Source organism: Ranitomeya imitator, chromosome 5 (genome assembly GCF_032444005.1).
Source record: "Ranitomeya imitator isolate aRanImi1 chromosome 5, aRanImi1.pri, whole genome shotgun sequence".
Lineage (NCBI taxonomy): Eukaryota > Metazoa > Chordata > Amphibia > Anura > Dendrobatidae > Ranitomeya > Ranitomeya imitator.
Window position 1 is genome coordinate 108,660,121 of NC_091286.1, and position 14,476 is coordinate 108,674,596.

Genomic DNA, 14,476 nt, shown 5'->3' on the forward strand with positions numbered 1-14,476 from the left:
GAAGGCCATCCATGGCTAAAATATGCAAATGATGGCCTCTTTCCAGCATCCCCAGGGTTCAGTCTCCCACCGAAACCCCACCCACCCATTACTTTATTCTGTTGTTGAACCCAATTAAGGAAGCCCCAGCAAGCTGGAGCATGCAAAAATTGCCACAAAACTCAGTTTTGCTCCTCTCCACGGAAATCTTTAGTAAAAGGCGAAAGATTTTTACGTTCTGAAGAGAAACCAGAGTATACTGTGCAAAGGCCTCCTCCTGACCTACCACCATGGCAGCAGCCCTCACTTGGCCCGGGGAGAGCACCTAGAAGTGGGTTCGTGGTTTGGTGATGGAAAAACAAAAACGGCAAAAGCCCATCTTCCACAGGCTGCTCCGTTCTCAGTTCTATGCTGCTGACAGAGCATCACCTGTTCCGTTGCCCGGAAGAAGGCCATCCATGGCTACAATATGCAAATGAGGGCCTCTTCCCAGCAACCCCAGGGTTCAGTCTCCCACCGAAACCCCACCCACCCATTACTTTATTCTGTTGTTGAACCCAATTAAGGAAGCCCCAGCAAGTTGGAGCATGCAAAAATTGCCACAAAACTCAGTTTTGCTCCTCTCCACAGAAATCTTTAGTAAAAGGCGAAAGATTTTTACATTCTGAAGAGAAGCCAGAGTATACTGGGTAAGGGCCTCCTCCTGACCTACCACAATGGCAGCAGCCCTCACTTGGCCCGGGGACAGCACCTAGAAGTGGGTTCGTGGTTTGGTGATGGAAAAACAAAAACGGCAACAGCCCATCTTCCACAGGCTGCTCCGTTCTCAGTTCTATGCTGCTGACAGAGCATCACCTGTTCCGTTGCCCGGAAGAAGGCCATGCATGGCTACAATATGCAAATGAGGGCCTCTTCCCCGCAACCCCAGGGTTCAGTCTCCCACCGAAACCCCAAACACCCATTACTTTATTCTATTGTTGATCCCAATTAAGGAAGCCCCAGCAAGTTGGAGCATGCAAAAATTGCCACAAAACTCAGTTTTGCTCCTCTCCATGGAAATCTTTAGTAAAAGGCGAAAGATTTTTACGTTCTGAAGAGAAACCAGAGTATACTGTGCAAAGGCCTCCTCCTGACCTACCACCATGGCAGCAGCCCTCACTTGGCCCGGGGAGAGCACCTAGAAGTGGGTTCGTGCTTTGGTGATGGAAAAACAAAAACGGCAACAGCCCATCTTCCACAGGCTGCTCCGTTCTCAGTTCTATGCTGCTGACAGAGCATCACCTGTTCCGTTGCCCGGAAGAAGGCCATCCATGGCTACAATATGCAAATAAGGGCCTCTTCCCCGCAACTCCAGGTTTCAGTCTCCCACCGAAACGCCAAACACCCATTACTTTATTCTATTGTTGAACCCAATTTAGGAAGCCCCAGCAAGCTGGAGCATGCAAAAATTGCCACAAAACTCAGTTTTGCTCCTCTCCACGGAAATCTTTAGTAAAAGGCGAAAGATTTTTACGTTCTGAAAAGAAGCCAGAGTATACTGGGCAAGGGCCTCCTCCTGACCTACCACCATGGCAGCAGCCCTCACTTGGCCCGGGGAGAGCACCTAGAAGTGGGTTCGTGGTATGGTGATGGAAAAACAAAAACGGCAACAGCCCATCTTCCACAGGATGCTCCGTTCTCAGTTCTATGCTGCTGACAGAGCATCACCTGTTCCGTTGCCCGGAAGAAGGCCATCCATGGCTACAATATGCAAATGAGGGCCTCTTCCCGGCAACCCCAGGGTTCAGTCTCCCACCGAAACCCCACCCACCCATTACTTTATTCTGTTGTTGAACCCAATTAAGGAAGCCCCAGCAAGTTGAAGCATGCAAAAATTGCCACAAAACTCAGTTTTGCTCCTCTCCACGGAAATCTTTAGTAAAAGGCGAAAGATTTTTACGTTCTGAAAAGAAGCCAGAGTATACTGGGCAAGGGCCTCCTCCTGACCTACCACCATGGCAGCAGCCCTCACTTGGCCCGGGGAGAGCACTTAGAAGTGGGTTCGTGGTTTGGTGATGGAAAAACAAAAACGGCAACAGCCCATCTTCCACAGGCTGCTCCGTTCTCAGTTCTATGCTGCTGACAGAACATCACCTGTTCCGTTGCCCGGAAGAAGGCCAACCATGGCTACAATATGCAAATGAGGGCCTCTTCCCAGCAACCCCAGGGTTCAGTCTCCCACCGAAACCCCACCCACCCATTACTTTATTCTGTTGTTGAACCCAATTAAGGAAGCCCCAGCAAGCTGGAGCATGCAAAAATTGCCACAAAACTCAGTTTTGCTCCTCTCTACGGAAATCTTTAGTAAAAGGCGAAAGATTTTTACATTCTGAAGAGAAGCCAGAGTATACTGTGCAAAGGCCTCCTCCTGACCTACCACCATGGCAGCAGCCCTCACTTGGCCCGGGGAGAGCACCTAGAAGTGGGTTCGTGGTTTGGTGATGGAAAAACAAAAACGGCAACAGCCCATCTTCCACAGGCTGCTCCGTTCTCAGTTCTATGCTGCTGACAGAGCATCACCTGTTCCGTTGCCCGGAAGAAGGCCATCCATGGCTACAATATGCAAATGAGGGCCTCTTCCCAGCAACCCCAGGGTTCAGTCTCCCACCGAAACCCCACCCACCCATTACTTTATTCTGTTGTTGAACCCAATTAAGGAAGCCCCAGCAAGCTGGAGCATGCAAAAATTGCCACAAAACTCAGTTTTGCTCCTCTCCACGGAAATCTTTAGTAAAAGGCGAAAGATTTTTACGTTCTGAAGAGAAGCCAGAATATACTGGGCAAGGGCCTCCTCCTGACCTACCACCATGGCAGCAGCCCTCACTTGGCCCGGGGACAGCACCTAGAAGTGGGTTCGTGGTTTGGTGATGGAAAAAAAAAAACGGCAACAGCCCATCTTCCATAGGATGCTCCGTTCTCAGTTCTATGCTGCTGACAGAGCATCACCTGTTCCGTTGCCCGGAAGAAGGCCATCTATGGCTACAATATGCAAATGAGGGCCTTTTCCCAGGAACCCCAGGGTTCAGTCTCCCACCGAAACCCCACCCACCCATTCCTTTATTCTGTTGTTGAACCCAATTAAGAAAGCCCCAGCAAGTTGGAGCATGCAAAAATTGCCACAAAACTCAGTTTTGCTCCTCTCCACGGAAATCTTTAGTAAAAGGCAAAAGATTTTTACATTCTGAAGAGAAGCCAGAGTATACTGTGCAAAGGCCTCCTCCTGACCTACCACCATGGCAGCAGCCCTCACTTGGCCCGGGGAGAGCACCTAGAAGTGGGTTCGTGGTTTGGTGATGGAAAAACAAAAACGGCAACAGCCCATCTTCCACAGGCTGCTCCGTTCTCAGTTCTATGCTGCTGACAGAGCATCACCTGTTCCGTTGCCCGGAAGAAGGCCATCCATGGCTACAATATGCAAATGAGGGCCTCTTCCCAGCAACCCCAGGGTTCAGTCTCCCACCGAAACCCCACCCACCCATTACTTTATTCTGTTGTTGAACCCAATTAAGGAAGCCCCAGCAAGCTGGAGCATGCAAAAATTGCCACAAAACTCAGTTTTGCTCCTCTCCACGGAAATCTTTAGTAAAAGGCGAAAGATTTTTACGTTCTGAAGAGAAGCCAGAATACACTGGGCAAGGGCCTCCTCCTGACCTACCACCATGGCAGCAGCCCTCACTTGGCCCGGGGACAGCACCTAGAAGTGGGTTCGTGGTTTGGTGATGGAAAAACAAAAACGGCAACAGCCCATCTTCCACAGGCTGCTCCGTTCTCAGTTCTATGCTGCTGACAGAGCATCACCTGTTCCGTTGCCCGGAAGAAGGCCATCCATGGCTACAATATGCAAATGAGGGCCTCTTCCCAGCAACCCCAGGGTTCAGTCTCCCACCGAAACCCCACCCACCCATTACTTTATTCTGTTGTTGAACCCAATTAAGGAAGCCCCAGCAAGCTGGAGCATGCAAAAATTGCCACAAAACTCAGTTTTGCTCCTCTCCACGGAAATCTTTAGTAAAAGGCGAAAGATTTTTACGTTCTGAAGAGAAGCCAGAGTATACTGGGCAAAGGCCTCCTCCTGACCTACCACCATGGCAGCAGCCATCACTTGGCCCGGGGAGAGCACCTAGAAGTGGGTTCGTGGTTTGGTGATGGAAAAACAAAAACGGCAACAGCCCATCTTCCACAGGATGCTCCGTTCTCAGTTCTATGCTGCTGACAGAGCATCACCTGTTCCGTTGCCCGGAAGAAGGCCATCCATGGCTACAATATGCAAATGAGGGCCTTTTCCCAGGAACCCCAGGGTTCAGTCTCCCACCGAAACCCCACCCACCCATTCCTTTATTCTGTTGTTGAACCCAATTAAGAAAGCCCCAGCAAGCTGGAGCATGCAAAAATTGCCACAAAACTCAGTTTTGCTCCTCTCCACGGAAATCTTTAGTAAAAGGCGAAAGATTTTTACGTTCTGAAGAGAAACCAGAGTATACTGGGCAAGGGCCTCCTCCTGACCTACCACCATGGCAGCAGCCCTCACTTGGCCCGGGGACAGCACCTAGAAGTGGGTTCGTGGTTTGGTGATGGAAAAACAAAAACGGCAACAGCCCATCTTCCACAGGCTGCTCCGTTCTCAGTTCTATGCTGCTGACAGAGCATCACCTGTTCCGTTGCCCGGAAGAAGGCCATCCATGGCTACAATATGCAAATGAGGGCCTCTTCCCAGCAACCCCAGGGTTCAGTCTCCCACCGAAACCCCACCCACCCATTACTTTATTCTGTTGTTGAACCCAATTAAGGAAGCCCCAGCAAGCTGGAGCATGCAAAAATTGCCACAAAACTCAGTTTTGCTCCTCTCCACGGAAATCTTTAGTAAAAGGCGAAAGATTTTTACATTCTGAAGAGAAGCCGGAGTATACTGGGCAAAGGCCTCCTCCTGACCTACCACCATGGCAGCAGCCCTCACTTGGCCCGGGGAGAGCACCTAGAAGTGGGTTCGTGGTTTGGTGATGGAAAAACAAAAACGGCAACAGCCCATCTTCCACAGGATGCTCCGTTCTCAGTTCTATGCTGCTGACAGAGCATCACCTGTTCCGTTGCCCGGAAGAAGGCCATCCATGGCTACAATATGCAAATGAGGGCCTTTTCCCAGGAACCCCAGGGTTCAGTCTCCCACCGAAACCCCACCCACCCATTCCTTTATTCTGTTGTTGAACCCAATTAAGAAAGCCCCAGCAAGCTGGAGCATGCAAAAATTGCCACAAAACTCAGTTTTGCTCCTCTCCACGGAAATCTTTAGTAAAAGGCGAAAGATTTTTACGTTCTGAAGAGAAGCCAGAATATACTGGGCAAGGGCCTCCTCCTGACCTACCACCATGGCAGCAGCCCTCACTTGGCCCGGGGACAGCACCTAGAAGTGGGTTCGTGGTTTGGTGATGGAAAAACAAAAACGGCAACAGCCCATCTTCCACAGGCTGCTCCGTTCTCAGTTCGATGCTGCTGACAGAGCATCACCTGTTCCGTTGCCCGGAAGAAGGCCATCCATGGCTACAATATGCAAATGAGGGCCTCTTCCCCGCAACCCCAGGGTTCAGTCTCCCACCGAAACCCCACCCACCCATTACTTTATTCTGTTGTTGAACCCAATTAACGAAGCCCCAGCAAGCTGGAGCATGCAAAAATTGCCACAAAACTCAGTTTTGCTCCTCTCCACGGAAATCTTTAGTAAAAGGCGAAAGATTTTTACATTCTGAAGAGAAGCCAGAGTATACTGTGCAAAGGCCTCCTCCTGACCTACCACCATGGCAGCAGCCCTCACTTGGCCAGGGGAGAGCACCTAGAAGTGGGTTCGTGGTTTGGTGATGGAAAAACAAAAACGGCAACAGCCCATCTTCCACAGGCTGCTCCGTTCTCAGTTCTATGCTGCTGACAGAACATCACCTGTTCCGTTGCCCGGAAGAAGGCCAACCATGGCTACAATATGCAAATGAGGGCCTCTTCCCAGCAACCCCAGGGTTCAGTCTCCCACCGAAACCCCACCCACCCATTACTTTATTCTGTTGTTGAACCCAATTAAGGAAGCCCCAGCAAGCTGGAGCATACAAAAATTGCCACAAAACTCAGTTTTGCTCCTCTCCACGGAAATCTTTAGTAAAAGGCGAAAGATTTTTACATTCTGAAGAGAAGCCAGAGTATACTGTGCAAAGGCCTCCTCCTGACCTACCACCATGGCAGCAGCCCTCACTTGGCCCGGGGAGAGCACCTAGAAGTGGGTTCGTGGTTTGGTGATGGAAAAAAAAACACGGCAACAGCCCATCTTCCATAGGATGCTCCGTTCTCAATTCTATGCTGCTGACAGAGCATCACATGTTCCGTTGCCCGGAAGAAGGCCATCTATGGCTACAAAATGCAAATGAGGGCCTTTTCCCAGGAACCCCAGGGTTCAGTCTCCCACCAAAACCCCACCTCCCATTCCTTTATTCTGTTGTTGAACCCAATTAAGAAAGCCCCAGCAAGCTGGAGCATGCAAAAATTGCCACAAAACTCAGTTTTGCTCCTCTCCACGGAAATCTTTAGTAAAAGGCGAAAGATTTTTACATTCTGAAGAGAAGCCAGAGTATACAGTGCAAAGGCCTCCTCCTGACCTACCACCATGGCAGCAGCCCTCACTTGGCCCGGGGAGAGCACCTAGAAGTGGGTTCGTGGTTTGGTGATGGAAAAACAAAAACGGCAACAGCCCATCTTCCACAGGCTGCTCCGTTCTATGCTGCTGACAGAGCATCACCTGTTCCGTTGCCCGGAAGAAGGCCATCCATGGCTACAATATGCAAATGAGGGCCTGTTCCCAGCAACCCCAGGGTTCAGTCTCCCACCGAAACCCCACCCACCCATTACTTTATTCTGTTGTTGAACCCAATTAAGGAAGCCCCAGCAAGCTGGAGCATGCAAAAATTGCCACAAAACTCAGTTTTGCTCCTCTCCATGGAAATCTTTAGTAAAAGGCGAAAGATTTTTACGTTCTGAAGAGAAGCCAGAGTATACTGGGCAAAGGCCTCCTCCTGACCTACCACCATGGCAGCAGCCCTCACTTGGCCCGGGGAGAGCACCTAGAAGTGGGTTCGTGGTTTGGTGATGGAAAAACAAAAACGGCAACAGCCCATCTTCCACAGGATGCTCCGTTCTCAGTTCTATGCTGCTGACAGAGCATCACCTGTTCCGTTGCCCGGAAGAAGGCCATCCATGGCTACAATATGCAAATGAGGGCCTTTTCCCAGGAACCCCAGGGTTCAGTCTCCCACCGAAACCCCACCCACCCATTCCTTTATTCTGTTGTTGAACCCAATTAAGAAAGCCCCAGCAAGCTGGAGCATGCAAAAATTGCCACAAAACTCAGTTTTGCTCCTCTCCACGGAAATCTTTAGTAAAAGGCGAAAGATTTTTACATTCTGAAGAGAAGCCAGAATATACTGGGCAAGGGCCTCCTCCTGACCTACCACCATGGCAGCAGCCCTCACTTGGCCCGGGGACAGCACCTAGAAGTGGGTTCGTGGTTTGGTGATGGAAAAACAAAAACGGCAACAGCCCATCTTCCACAGGCTGCTCCGTTCTCAGTTCTATGCTGCTGACAGAGCATCACCTGTTCCGTTGCCTGGAAGAAGGCCATCCATGGCTACAATATGCAAATGAGGGCCTCTTCCCAGCAACCCCAGGGTTCAGTCTCCCACCGAAACCCCACCCACCCATTACTTTATTCTGTTGTTGAACCCAATTAAGGAAGCCACAGCAAGCTGGAGCATGCAAAAATTGCCACAAAACTCAGTTTTGCTCCTCTCCATGGAAATCTTTAGTAAAAGGCGAAAGATTTTTACGTTCTGAAGAGAAGCCAGAGAATACTGGGCAAAAGCCTCCTCCTGACCTACCACCATGGCAGCAGCCCTCACTTGGCCCGGGGAGAGCACCTAGAAGTGGGTTCGTGGTTTGGTGATGGAAAAACAAAAACGGCAACAGCCCATCTTCCACAGGATGCTCCGTTCTCAGTTCTATGCTGCTGACAGAGCATCACCTGTTCCGTTGCCCAGAAGAAGGCCATCCATGGCTACAATATGCAAATGAGGGCCTTTTCCCAGGAACCCCAGGGTTCAGTCTCCCACCGAAACCCCACCCACCCACCCATTCCTTTATTCTGTTGTTGAACCCAATTAAGAAAGCCCCAGCAAGCTGGAGCATGCAAAAATTGCCACAAAACTCAGTTTTGCTCCTCTCCACGGAAATCTTTAGTAAAAGGCGAAAGATTTTTACGTTCTGAAGAGAAGCCAGAATATACTGGGCAAGGGCCTCCTCCTGACCTACCACCATGGCAGCAGCCCTCACTTGGCCCGGGGACAGCACCTAGAAGTGGGTTCGTGGTTTGGTGATGGAAAAACAAAAACGGCAACAGCCCATCTTCCACAGACTGCTCCGTTCTCAGTTCTATGCTGCTGACAGAGCATCACCTGTTCCGTTGCCCGGAAGAAGGCCATCCATGGCTACAATATGCAAATGAGGGCCTCTTCCCAGCAACCCCAGGGTTCAGTCTCCCACCGAAACCCCACCCACCCATTACTTTATTCTGTTGTTGAACCCAATTAAGGAAGCCCCAGCAAGCTGGAGCATGCAAAAATTGCCACAAAACTCAGTTTTGCTCCTCTCCACGGAAATCTTTAGTAAAAGGCGAAAGATTTTTACTTTCTGAAGAGAAGCCAGAGTATACTGGGCAAAGGCCTCCTCCTGACCTACCACCATGGCAGCAGCCCTCACTTGGCCTGGGGAGAGCACCTAGAAGTGGGTTCGTGGTTTGGTGATGGAAAAACAAAAACGGCAACAGCCCATCTTCCACAGGATGCTCCGTTCTCAGTTCTATGCTGCTGACAGAGCATCACCTGTTCCGTCGCCCGGAAGAAGGCCATCCATGGCTACAATATGCAAATGAGGGCCTTTTCCCAGGAACCCCAGGGTTCAGTCTCCCACCGAAACCCCACCCACCCATTCCTTTATTCTGTTGTTGAACCCAATTAAGAAAGCCCCAGCAAGCTGGAGCATGCAAAAATTGCCACAAAACTCAGTTTTGCTCCTCTCCACGGAAATCTTTAGTAAAAGGCGAACGATTTTTACGTTCTGAAGAGAAGCCAGAATATACTGGGCAAGGGCCTCCTCCTGACCTACCACCATGGCAGCAGCCCTCACTTGGCCCGGGGACAGCACCTAGAAGTGGGTTCGTGGTTTGGTGATGGAAAAACAAAAACGGCAACAGCCCATCTTCCACAGGCTGCTCCGTTCTCAGTTCGATGCTGCTGACAGAGAATCACCTGTTCCGTTGCCCGGAAGAAGGCCATCCATGGCTACAATATGCAAATGAGGGCCTCTTCCCCGCAACCCCAGGGTTCAGTCTCCCACCGAAACCCCACCCACCCATTACTTTATTCTGTTGTTGAACCCAATTAACGAAGCCCCAGCAAGCTGGAGCATGCAAAAATTGCCACAAAACTCAGTTTTGCTCCTCTCCACGGAAATCTTTAGTAAAAGGCGAAAGATTTTTACGTTCTGAAGAGAAGCCTGAGTATACAGAGCAAGGGCCTCCTCCTGACCTACCACCATGGCAGCAGCCCTCACTTGGCCCGGGGAGAGCAACTAGAAGTGGGTTCGTGGTTTGGTGATGGAAAAACAAAAACGGCAACAGCCCATCTTCCACAGGCTGCTTCGTTCTCAGTTCTATGCTGCTGACAGAGCATCACCTGTTCCATTGCCCGGAAGAAGGCCATCCATGGCTACAATATGCAAATGAGGGCCTCTTCCCCGCAACCCAAGGGTTCAGTCTCCCACCGATACCCCACCCACCCATTACTTTATTCTGTTGTTGAACCCAATTAACGAAGCCCCAGCAAGCTGGAGCATGCAAAAATTGCCACAAAACTCAGTTTTGCTCCTCTCCACGGAAATCTTTAGTAAAAGGCGAAAGATTTTTACGTTCTGAAGAGAAGCCAGAGAATACTGGGCAAGGGCCTCCTCCTGACCTACCACCATGGCAGCAGCCCTCACTTGGCCCGGGGAGAGCACCTAGAAGTGGGTTCGTGGTTTGGTGATGGAAAAACAAAAACGGCAACAGCCCATCTTCCACAGGATGCTCCGTTCTCAGTTCTATGCTGCTGACAGAGCATCACCTGTTCCGTTGCCCGGAAGAAGGCCATCCATGGCTACAATATGCAAATGAGGGCCTTTTCCCAGGAACCCCAGGGTTCAGTCTCCCACCGAAACCCCACCCACCCATTCCTTTATTCTGTTGTTGAACCCAATTAAGAAAGCCCCAGCAAGCTGGAGCATGCAAAAATTGCCACAAAATTCAGTTTTGCTCCTCTCCACGGAAATCTTTAGTAAAAGGCAAAAGATTTTTACATTCTGAAGAGAAGCCAGAGTATACTGTGCAAAGGCCTCCTCCTGACCTACCACCATGGCAGCAGCCCTCACTTGGCCCGGGGAGAGCACCTAGAAGTGGGTTCGTGGTTTGGTGATGGAAAAAAAAAAACGGCAACAGCCCATCTTCCATAGGATGCTCCGTTCTCAGTTCTATGCTGCTGACAGAGCATCACCTGTTCCGTTGCCCGGAAGAAGGCCATCTATGGCTACAATATGCAAATGAGGGCCTTTTCCCAGGAACCCCAGGGTTCAGTCTCCCACCCACCCATTCCTTTATTCTGTTGTTGAACCCAATTAAGAAAGCCCCAGCAAGCTGGAGCATGCAAAAATTGCCACAAAACTCAGTTTTGCTCCTCTCCACGGAAATCTTTAGTAAAAGGCGAAAGATTTTTACATTCTGAAGAGAAGCCAGAGTATACTGTGCAAAGGCCTCCTCCTGACCTACCACCATGGCAGCAGCCCTCACTTGGCCCGGGGAGAGCACCTAGAAGTGGGTTCGTGGTTTGGTGATGGAAAAACAAAAACGGCAACAGCCCATCTTCCACAGGCTGCTCCGTTCTCAGTTCTATGCTGCTGACAGAGCATCACCTGTTCCGTTGCCCGGAAGAAGGCCATCCATGGCTACAATATGCAAATGAGGGCCTCTTCCCAGCAACCCCAGGGTTCAGTCTCCCACCGAAACCCCACCCACCCATTACTTTATTCTGTTGTTGAACCCAATTAAGGAAGCCCCAGCAAGCTGGAGCATGCAAAAATTGCCACAAAACTCAGTTTTGCTCCTCTCCACGGAAATCTTTAGTAAAAGGCGAAAGATTTTTACGTTCTGAAGAGAAGCCAGAATATACTGGGCAAGGGCCTCCTCCTGACCTACCACCATGGCAGCAGCCCTCACTTGGCCCGGGGACAGCACCTAGAAGTGGGTTCGTGGTTTGGTGATGGAAAAACAAAAACGGCAACAGCCCATCTTCCACAGGCTGCTCCGTTCTCAGTTCTATGCTGCTGACAGAGCATCACCTGTTCCGTTGCCCGGAAGAAGGCCATCCATGGCTACAATATGCAAATGAGGGCCTCTTCCCAGCAACCCCAGGGTTCAGTCTCCCACCGAAACCCCACCCACCCATTACTTTATTCTGTTGTTGAACCCAATTAAGGAAGCCCCAGCAAGCTGGAGCATGCAAAAATTGCCACAAAACTCAGTTTTGCTCCTCTCCACGGAAATCTTTAGTAAAAGGCGAAAGATTTTTACATTCTGAAGAGAAACCAAAGTATACTGGGCAAAGGCCTCCTCCTGACCTACCACCATGGCAGCAGCCCTCACTTGGCCCGGGGACAGCACCTAGAAGTGGGTTCGTGGTTTGGTGATGGAAAAACAAAAACGGCAACAGCCCATCTTCCACAGGATGCTCCGTTCTCAGTTCTATGCTGCTGACAGAGCATCACCTGTTCCGTTGCCCGGAAGAAGGCCATCCATGGCTACAATATGCAAATGAGGGCCTTTTCCCAGGAACCCCAGGGTTCAGTCTCCCACCGAAACCCCACCCACCCATTCCTTTATTCTGTTGTTGAACCCAATTAAGGAAGCCCCAGCAAGCTGGAGCATGCAAAAATTGCCACAAAACTCAGTTTTGCTCCTCTCCACGGAAATCTTTAGTAAAAGGCGAAAGATTTTTACGTTCTGAAGAGAAACCAAAGTATACTGGGCAAAGGCCTCCTCCTGACCTACCACCATGGCAGCAGCCCTCACTTGGCCCGGGGACAGCACCTAGAAGTGGGTTCGTGGTTTGGTGATGGAAAAACAAAAACGGCAACAGCCCATCTTCCACAGGCTGCTCCGTTCTCAGTTCTATGCTGCTGACAGAGCATCACCTGTTCCGTTGCCCGGAAGAAGGCCATCCATGGCTACAATATGCAAATGAGGGCCTCTTCCCAGCAACCCCAGGGTTCAGTCTCCCACCGAAACCCCACCCACCCATTACTTTATTCTGTTGTTGAACCCAATTAAGGAAGCCCCAGCAAGCTGGAGCATGCAAAAATTGCCACAAAACTCAGTTTTGCTCCTCTCCACGGAAATCTTTAGTAAAAGGCGAAAGATTTTTACGTTCTGAAGAGAAACCAGAGTATACTGGGCAAGGGCCTCCTCCTGACCTACCACCATGGCAGCAGCCCTCACTTGGCCCGGGGAGAGCACCTAGAAGTGGGTTCGTGGTTTGGTGATGGAAAAACAAAAACGGCAACAGCCCATCTTCCACAGGATGCTCCGTTCTCAGTTCTATGCTGCTGACAGAGCATCACCTGTTCCGTTGCCCGGAAGAAGGCCATCCATGGCTACAATATGCAAATGAGGGCCTCTTCCCAGCAACCCCAGGGTTCAGTCTCCCACCGAAACCCCACCCACCCATTACTTTATTCTGTTGTTGAACCCAATTAAGGAAGCCCCAGCAAGCTGGAGCATGCAAAAATTGCCACAAAACTCAGTTTTGCTCCTCTCCACGGAAATCTTTAGTAAAAGGCGAAAGATTTTTACGTTCTGAAGAGAAGCCAGAATATACTGGGCAAGGGCCTCCTCCTGACCTACCACCATGGCAGCAGCCCTCACTTGGCCCGGGGAGAGCACCTAGAAGTGGGTTCGTGGTTTGGTGATGGAAAAACAAAAACGGCAACAGCCCATCTTCCACAGGCTGCTCCGTTCTCAGTTCGATGCTGCTGACAGAGCATCACCTGTTCCGTTGCCCGGAAGAAGGCCATCCATGGCTACAATATGCAAATGAGGGCCTTTTCCCAGGAACCCCAGGGTTCAGTCTCCCACCGAAACCCCACCCACCCATTCCTTTATTCTGTTGTTGAACCCAATTAAGAAAGCCCCAGCAAGCTGGAGCATGCAAAAATTGCCACAAAACTCAGTTTTGCTCCTCTCCACGGAAATCTTTAGTAAAAGGCGAAAGATTTTTACGTTCTGAAGAGAAGCCAGAATATACTGGGCAAGGGCCTCCTCCTGACCTACCACCATGGCAGCAGCCCTCACTTGGCCCGGGGACAGCACCTAGAAGTGGGTTCGTGGTTTGGTGATGGAAAAACAAAAACGGCAACAGCCCATCTTCCACAGGCTGCTCCGTTCTCAGTTCGATGCTGCTGACAGAGCATCACCTGTTCCGTTGCCCGGAAGAAGGCCATCCATGGCTACAATATGCAAATGAGGGCCTCTTCCCCGCAACCCCAGGGTTCAGTCTCCCACCGAAACCCCACCCACCCATTACTTTATTCTGTTGTTGAACCCAGTTAACGAAGCCCCAGCAAGCTGGAGCATGCAAAAATTGCCACAAAACTCAGTTTTGCTCCTCTCCACGGAAATCTTTAGTAAAAGGCGAAAGATTTTTACATTCTGAAGAGAAGCCAGAGTATACTGTGCAAAGGCCTCCTCCTGACCTACCACCATGGCAGCAGCCCTCACTTGGCCCGGGGAGAGCACCTAGAAGTGGGTTCGTGGTTTGGTGATGGAAAAACAAAAACGGCAACAGCCCATCTTCCACAGGCTGCTCCGTTCTCAGTTCTATGCTGCTGACAGAGCATCACCTGTTCCGTTGCCCGGAAGAAGGCCATCCATGGCTACAATATGCAAATGAGGGCCTCTTCCCAGCAACCCCAGGGTTCAGTCTCCCACCGAAACCCCACCCACCCATTACTTTATTCTGTTGTTGAACCCAATTAAGGAAGCCCCAGCAAGCTGGAGCATGCAAAAATTGCCACAAAACTCAGTTTTGCTCCTCTCCACGGAAATCTTTAGTAAAAGGCGAAAGATTTTTACGTTCTGAACAGAAGCCAGAGTATACTGGGCAAAGGCCTCCTCCTGACCTACCACCATGGCAGCAGCCCTCACTTGGCCCGGGGAGAGCACCTAGAAGTGGGTTCGTGGTTTGGTGATGGAAAAACAAAAACGGCAACAGCCCATCTTCCACAGGATGCTCCGTTCTCAGTTCTATGCTGCTGACAGAGCATCACCTGTTCCGTTGCCCGGAAGAAGGCC

At 50.6% G+C, this 14,476-nt stretch overlaps 34 non-coding genes across 34 annotated transcripts; all 34 read right to left on the reverse strand.

Moving 5' to 3' along the window:
- Nucleotides 1-121: 121 nt before the first annotated feature.
- On the reverse strand, nucleotides 122-237 carry LOC138640078 (U5 spliceosomal RNA). The gene has a single exon (XR_011313599.1). It is a non-coding gene; the product is annotated as a U5 spliceosomal RNA (small nuclear RNA).
- A 310-nt stretch (nucleotides 238-547) lies between these two features.
- On the reverse strand, nucleotides 548-663 carry LOC138639432 (U5 spliceosomal RNA). Its single transcript, XR_011313017.1, has one exon. It is a non-coding gene; the product is annotated as a U5 spliceosomal RNA (small nuclear RNA).
- Nucleotides 664-973: 310 nt separating this feature from the next.
- On the reverse strand, nucleotides 974-1,089 carry LOC138639370 (U5 spliceosomal RNA). Its single transcript, XR_011312956.1, has one exon. It is a non-coding gene; the product is annotated as a U5 spliceosomal RNA (small nuclear RNA).
- A 310-nt stretch (nucleotides 1,090-1,399) lies between these two features.
- On the reverse strand, nucleotides 1,400-1,515 carry LOC138640106 (U5 spliceosomal RNA). Its single transcript, XR_011313625.1, has one exon. It is a non-coding gene; the product is annotated as a U5 spliceosomal RNA (small nuclear RNA).
- A 310-nt stretch (nucleotides 1,516-1,825) lies between these two features.
- LOC138639180 (U5 spliceosomal RNA) lies at nucleotides 1,826-1,941 on the reverse strand. The gene has a single exon (XR_011312776.1). It is a non-coding gene; the product is annotated as a U5 spliceosomal RNA (small nuclear RNA).
- Nucleotides 1,942-2,251: 310 nt separating this feature from the next.
- On the reverse strand, nucleotides 2,252-2,367 carry LOC138639600 (U5 spliceosomal RNA). The gene has a single exon (XR_011313176.1). It is a non-coding gene; the product is annotated as a U5 spliceosomal RNA (small nuclear RNA).
- A 310-nt stretch (nucleotides 2,368-2,677) lies between these two features.
- Nucleotides 2,678-2,793, reverse strand: LOC138639083 (U5 spliceosomal RNA). Its single transcript, XR_011312682.1, has one exon. It is a non-coding gene; the product is annotated as a U5 spliceosomal RNA (small nuclear RNA).
- A 310-nt stretch (nucleotides 2,794-3,103) lies between these two features.
- On the reverse strand, nucleotides 3,104-3,219 carry LOC138640066 (U5 spliceosomal RNA). The gene has a single exon (XR_011313587.1). It is a non-coding gene; the product is annotated as a U5 spliceosomal RNA (small nuclear RNA).
- Nucleotides 3,220-3,529: 310 nt separating this feature from the next.
- Nucleotides 3,530-3,645, reverse strand: LOC138639292 (U5 spliceosomal RNA). The gene has a single exon (XR_011312881.1). It is a non-coding gene; the product is annotated as a U5 spliceosomal RNA (small nuclear RNA).
- Nucleotides 3,646-3,955: 310 nt separating this feature from the next.
- On the reverse strand, nucleotides 3,956-4,071 carry LOC138639871 (U5 spliceosomal RNA). The gene has a single exon (XR_011313398.1). It is a non-coding gene; the product is annotated as a U5 spliceosomal RNA (small nuclear RNA).
- A 310-nt stretch (nucleotides 4,072-4,381) lies between these two features.
- On the reverse strand, nucleotides 4,382-4,497 carry LOC138640079 (U5 spliceosomal RNA). The gene has a single exon (XR_011313600.1). It is a non-coding gene; the product is annotated as a U5 spliceosomal RNA (small nuclear RNA).
- A 310-nt stretch (nucleotides 4,498-4,807) lies between these two features.
- LOC138639284 (U5 spliceosomal RNA) lies at nucleotides 4,808-4,923 on the reverse strand. The gene has a single exon (XR_011312873.1). It is a non-coding gene; the product is annotated as a U5 spliceosomal RNA (small nuclear RNA).
- Nucleotides 4,924-5,233: 310 nt separating this feature from the next.
- On the reverse strand, nucleotides 5,234-5,349 carry LOC138639084 (U5 spliceosomal RNA). Its single transcript, XR_011312683.1, has one exon. It is a non-coding gene; the product is annotated as a U5 spliceosomal RNA (small nuclear RNA).
- A 310-nt stretch (nucleotides 5,350-5,659) lies between these two features.
- On the reverse strand, nucleotides 5,660-5,775 carry LOC138640177 (U5 spliceosomal RNA). The gene has a single exon (XR_011313686.1). It is a non-coding gene; the product is annotated as a U5 spliceosomal RNA (small nuclear RNA).
- A 310-nt stretch (nucleotides 5,776-6,085) lies between these two features.
- On the reverse strand, nucleotides 6,086-6,201 carry LOC138640099 (U5 spliceosomal RNA). The gene has a single exon (XR_011313618.1). It is a non-coding gene; the product is annotated as a U5 spliceosomal RNA (small nuclear RNA).
- A 309-nt stretch (nucleotides 6,202-6,510) lies between these two features.
- LOC138640178 (U5 spliceosomal RNA) lies at nucleotides 6,511-6,626 on the reverse strand. Its single transcript, XR_011313687.1, has one exon. It is a non-coding gene; the product is annotated as a U5 spliceosomal RNA (small nuclear RNA).
- A 303-nt stretch (nucleotides 6,627-6,929) lies between these two features.
- Nucleotides 6,930-7,045, reverse strand: LOC138639321 (U5 spliceosomal RNA). The gene has a single exon (XR_011312909.1). It is a non-coding gene; the product is annotated as a U5 spliceosomal RNA (small nuclear RNA).
- Nucleotides 7,046-7,355: 310 nt separating this feature from the next.
- Nucleotides 7,356-7,471, reverse strand: LOC138639397 (U5 spliceosomal RNA). The gene has a single exon (XR_011312982.1). It is a non-coding gene; the product is annotated as a U5 spliceosomal RNA (small nuclear RNA).
- A 310-nt stretch (nucleotides 7,472-7,781) lies between these two features.
- On the reverse strand, nucleotides 7,782-7,897 carry LOC138639727 (U5 spliceosomal RNA). The gene has a single exon (XR_011313297.1). It is a non-coding gene; the product is annotated as a U5 spliceosomal RNA (small nuclear RNA).
- Nucleotides 7,898-8,211: 314 nt separating this feature from the next.
- Nucleotides 8,212-8,327, reverse strand: LOC138639085 (U5 spliceosomal RNA). Its single transcript, XR_011312684.1, has one exon. It is a non-coding gene; the product is annotated as a U5 spliceosomal RNA (small nuclear RNA).
- A 310-nt stretch (nucleotides 8,328-8,637) lies between these two features.
- LOC138639016 (U5 spliceosomal RNA) lies at nucleotides 8,638-8,753 on the reverse strand. The gene has a single exon (XR_011312618.1). It is a non-coding gene; the product is annotated as a U5 spliceosomal RNA (small nuclear RNA).
- Nucleotides 8,754-9,063: 310 nt separating this feature from the next.
- On the reverse strand, nucleotides 9,064-9,179 carry LOC138639716 (U5 spliceosomal RNA). The gene has a single exon (XR_011313286.1). It is a non-coding gene; the product is annotated as a U5 spliceosomal RNA (small nuclear RNA).
- Nucleotides 9,180-9,489: 310 nt separating this feature from the next.
- LOC138640031 (U5 spliceosomal RNA) lies at nucleotides 9,490-9,605 on the reverse strand. The gene has a single exon (XR_011313553.1). It is a non-coding gene; the product is annotated as a U5 spliceosomal RNA (small nuclear RNA).
- Nucleotides 9,606-9,915: 310 nt separating this feature from the next.
- LOC138639189 (U5 spliceosomal RNA) lies at nucleotides 9,916-10,031 on the reverse strand. Its single transcript, XR_011312785.1, has one exon. It is a non-coding gene; the product is annotated as a U5 spliceosomal RNA (small nuclear RNA).
- Nucleotides 10,032-10,341: 310 nt separating this feature from the next.
- Nucleotides 10,342-10,457, reverse strand: LOC138639569 (U5 spliceosomal RNA). Its single transcript, XR_011313147.1, has one exon. It is a non-coding gene; the product is annotated as a U5 spliceosomal RNA (small nuclear RNA).
- A 299-nt stretch (nucleotides 10,458-10,756) lies between these two features.
- Nucleotides 10,757-10,872, reverse strand: LOC138640180 (U5 spliceosomal RNA). Its single transcript, XR_011313688.1, has one exon. It is a non-coding gene; the product is annotated as a U5 spliceosomal RNA (small nuclear RNA).
- Nucleotides 10,873-11,182: 310 nt separating this feature from the next.
- Nucleotides 11,183-11,298, reverse strand: LOC138639086 (U5 spliceosomal RNA). The gene has a single exon (XR_011312685.1). It is a non-coding gene; the product is annotated as a U5 spliceosomal RNA (small nuclear RNA).
- Nucleotides 11,299-11,608: 310 nt separating this feature from the next.
- Nucleotides 11,609-11,724, reverse strand: LOC138639454 (U5 spliceosomal RNA). The gene has a single exon (XR_011313038.1). It is a non-coding gene; the product is annotated as a U5 spliceosomal RNA (small nuclear RNA).
- Nucleotides 11,725-12,034: 310 nt separating this feature from the next.
- LOC138639236 (U5 spliceosomal RNA) lies at nucleotides 12,035-12,150 on the reverse strand. The gene has a single exon (XR_011312828.1). It is a non-coding gene; the product is annotated as a U5 spliceosomal RNA (small nuclear RNA).
- A 310-nt stretch (nucleotides 12,151-12,460) lies between these two features.
- On the reverse strand, nucleotides 12,461-12,576 carry LOC138640080 (U5 spliceosomal RNA). Its single transcript, XR_011313601.1, has one exon. It is a non-coding gene; the product is annotated as a U5 spliceosomal RNA (small nuclear RNA).
- Nucleotides 12,577-12,886: 310 nt separating this feature from the next.
- Nucleotides 12,887-13,002, reverse strand: LOC138639087 (U5 spliceosomal RNA). Its single transcript, XR_011312686.1, has one exon. It is a non-coding gene; the product is annotated as a U5 spliceosomal RNA (small nuclear RNA).
- A 310-nt stretch (nucleotides 13,003-13,312) lies between these two features.
- On the reverse strand, nucleotides 13,313-13,428 carry LOC138639088 (U5 spliceosomal RNA). Its single transcript, XR_011312687.1, has one exon. It is a non-coding gene; the product is annotated as a U5 spliceosomal RNA (small nuclear RNA).
- A 310-nt stretch (nucleotides 13,429-13,738) lies between these two features.
- On the reverse strand, nucleotides 13,739-13,854 carry LOC138640181 (U5 spliceosomal RNA). Its single transcript, XR_011313689.1, has one exon. It is a non-coding gene; the product is annotated as a U5 spliceosomal RNA (small nuclear RNA).
- Nucleotides 13,855-14,164: 310 nt separating this feature from the next.
- LOC138639280 (U5 spliceosomal RNA) lies at nucleotides 14,165-14,280 on the reverse strand. The gene has a single exon (XR_011312870.1). It is a non-coding gene; the product is annotated as a U5 spliceosomal RNA (small nuclear RNA).
- Nucleotides 14,281-14,476: the final 196 nt, after the last annotated feature.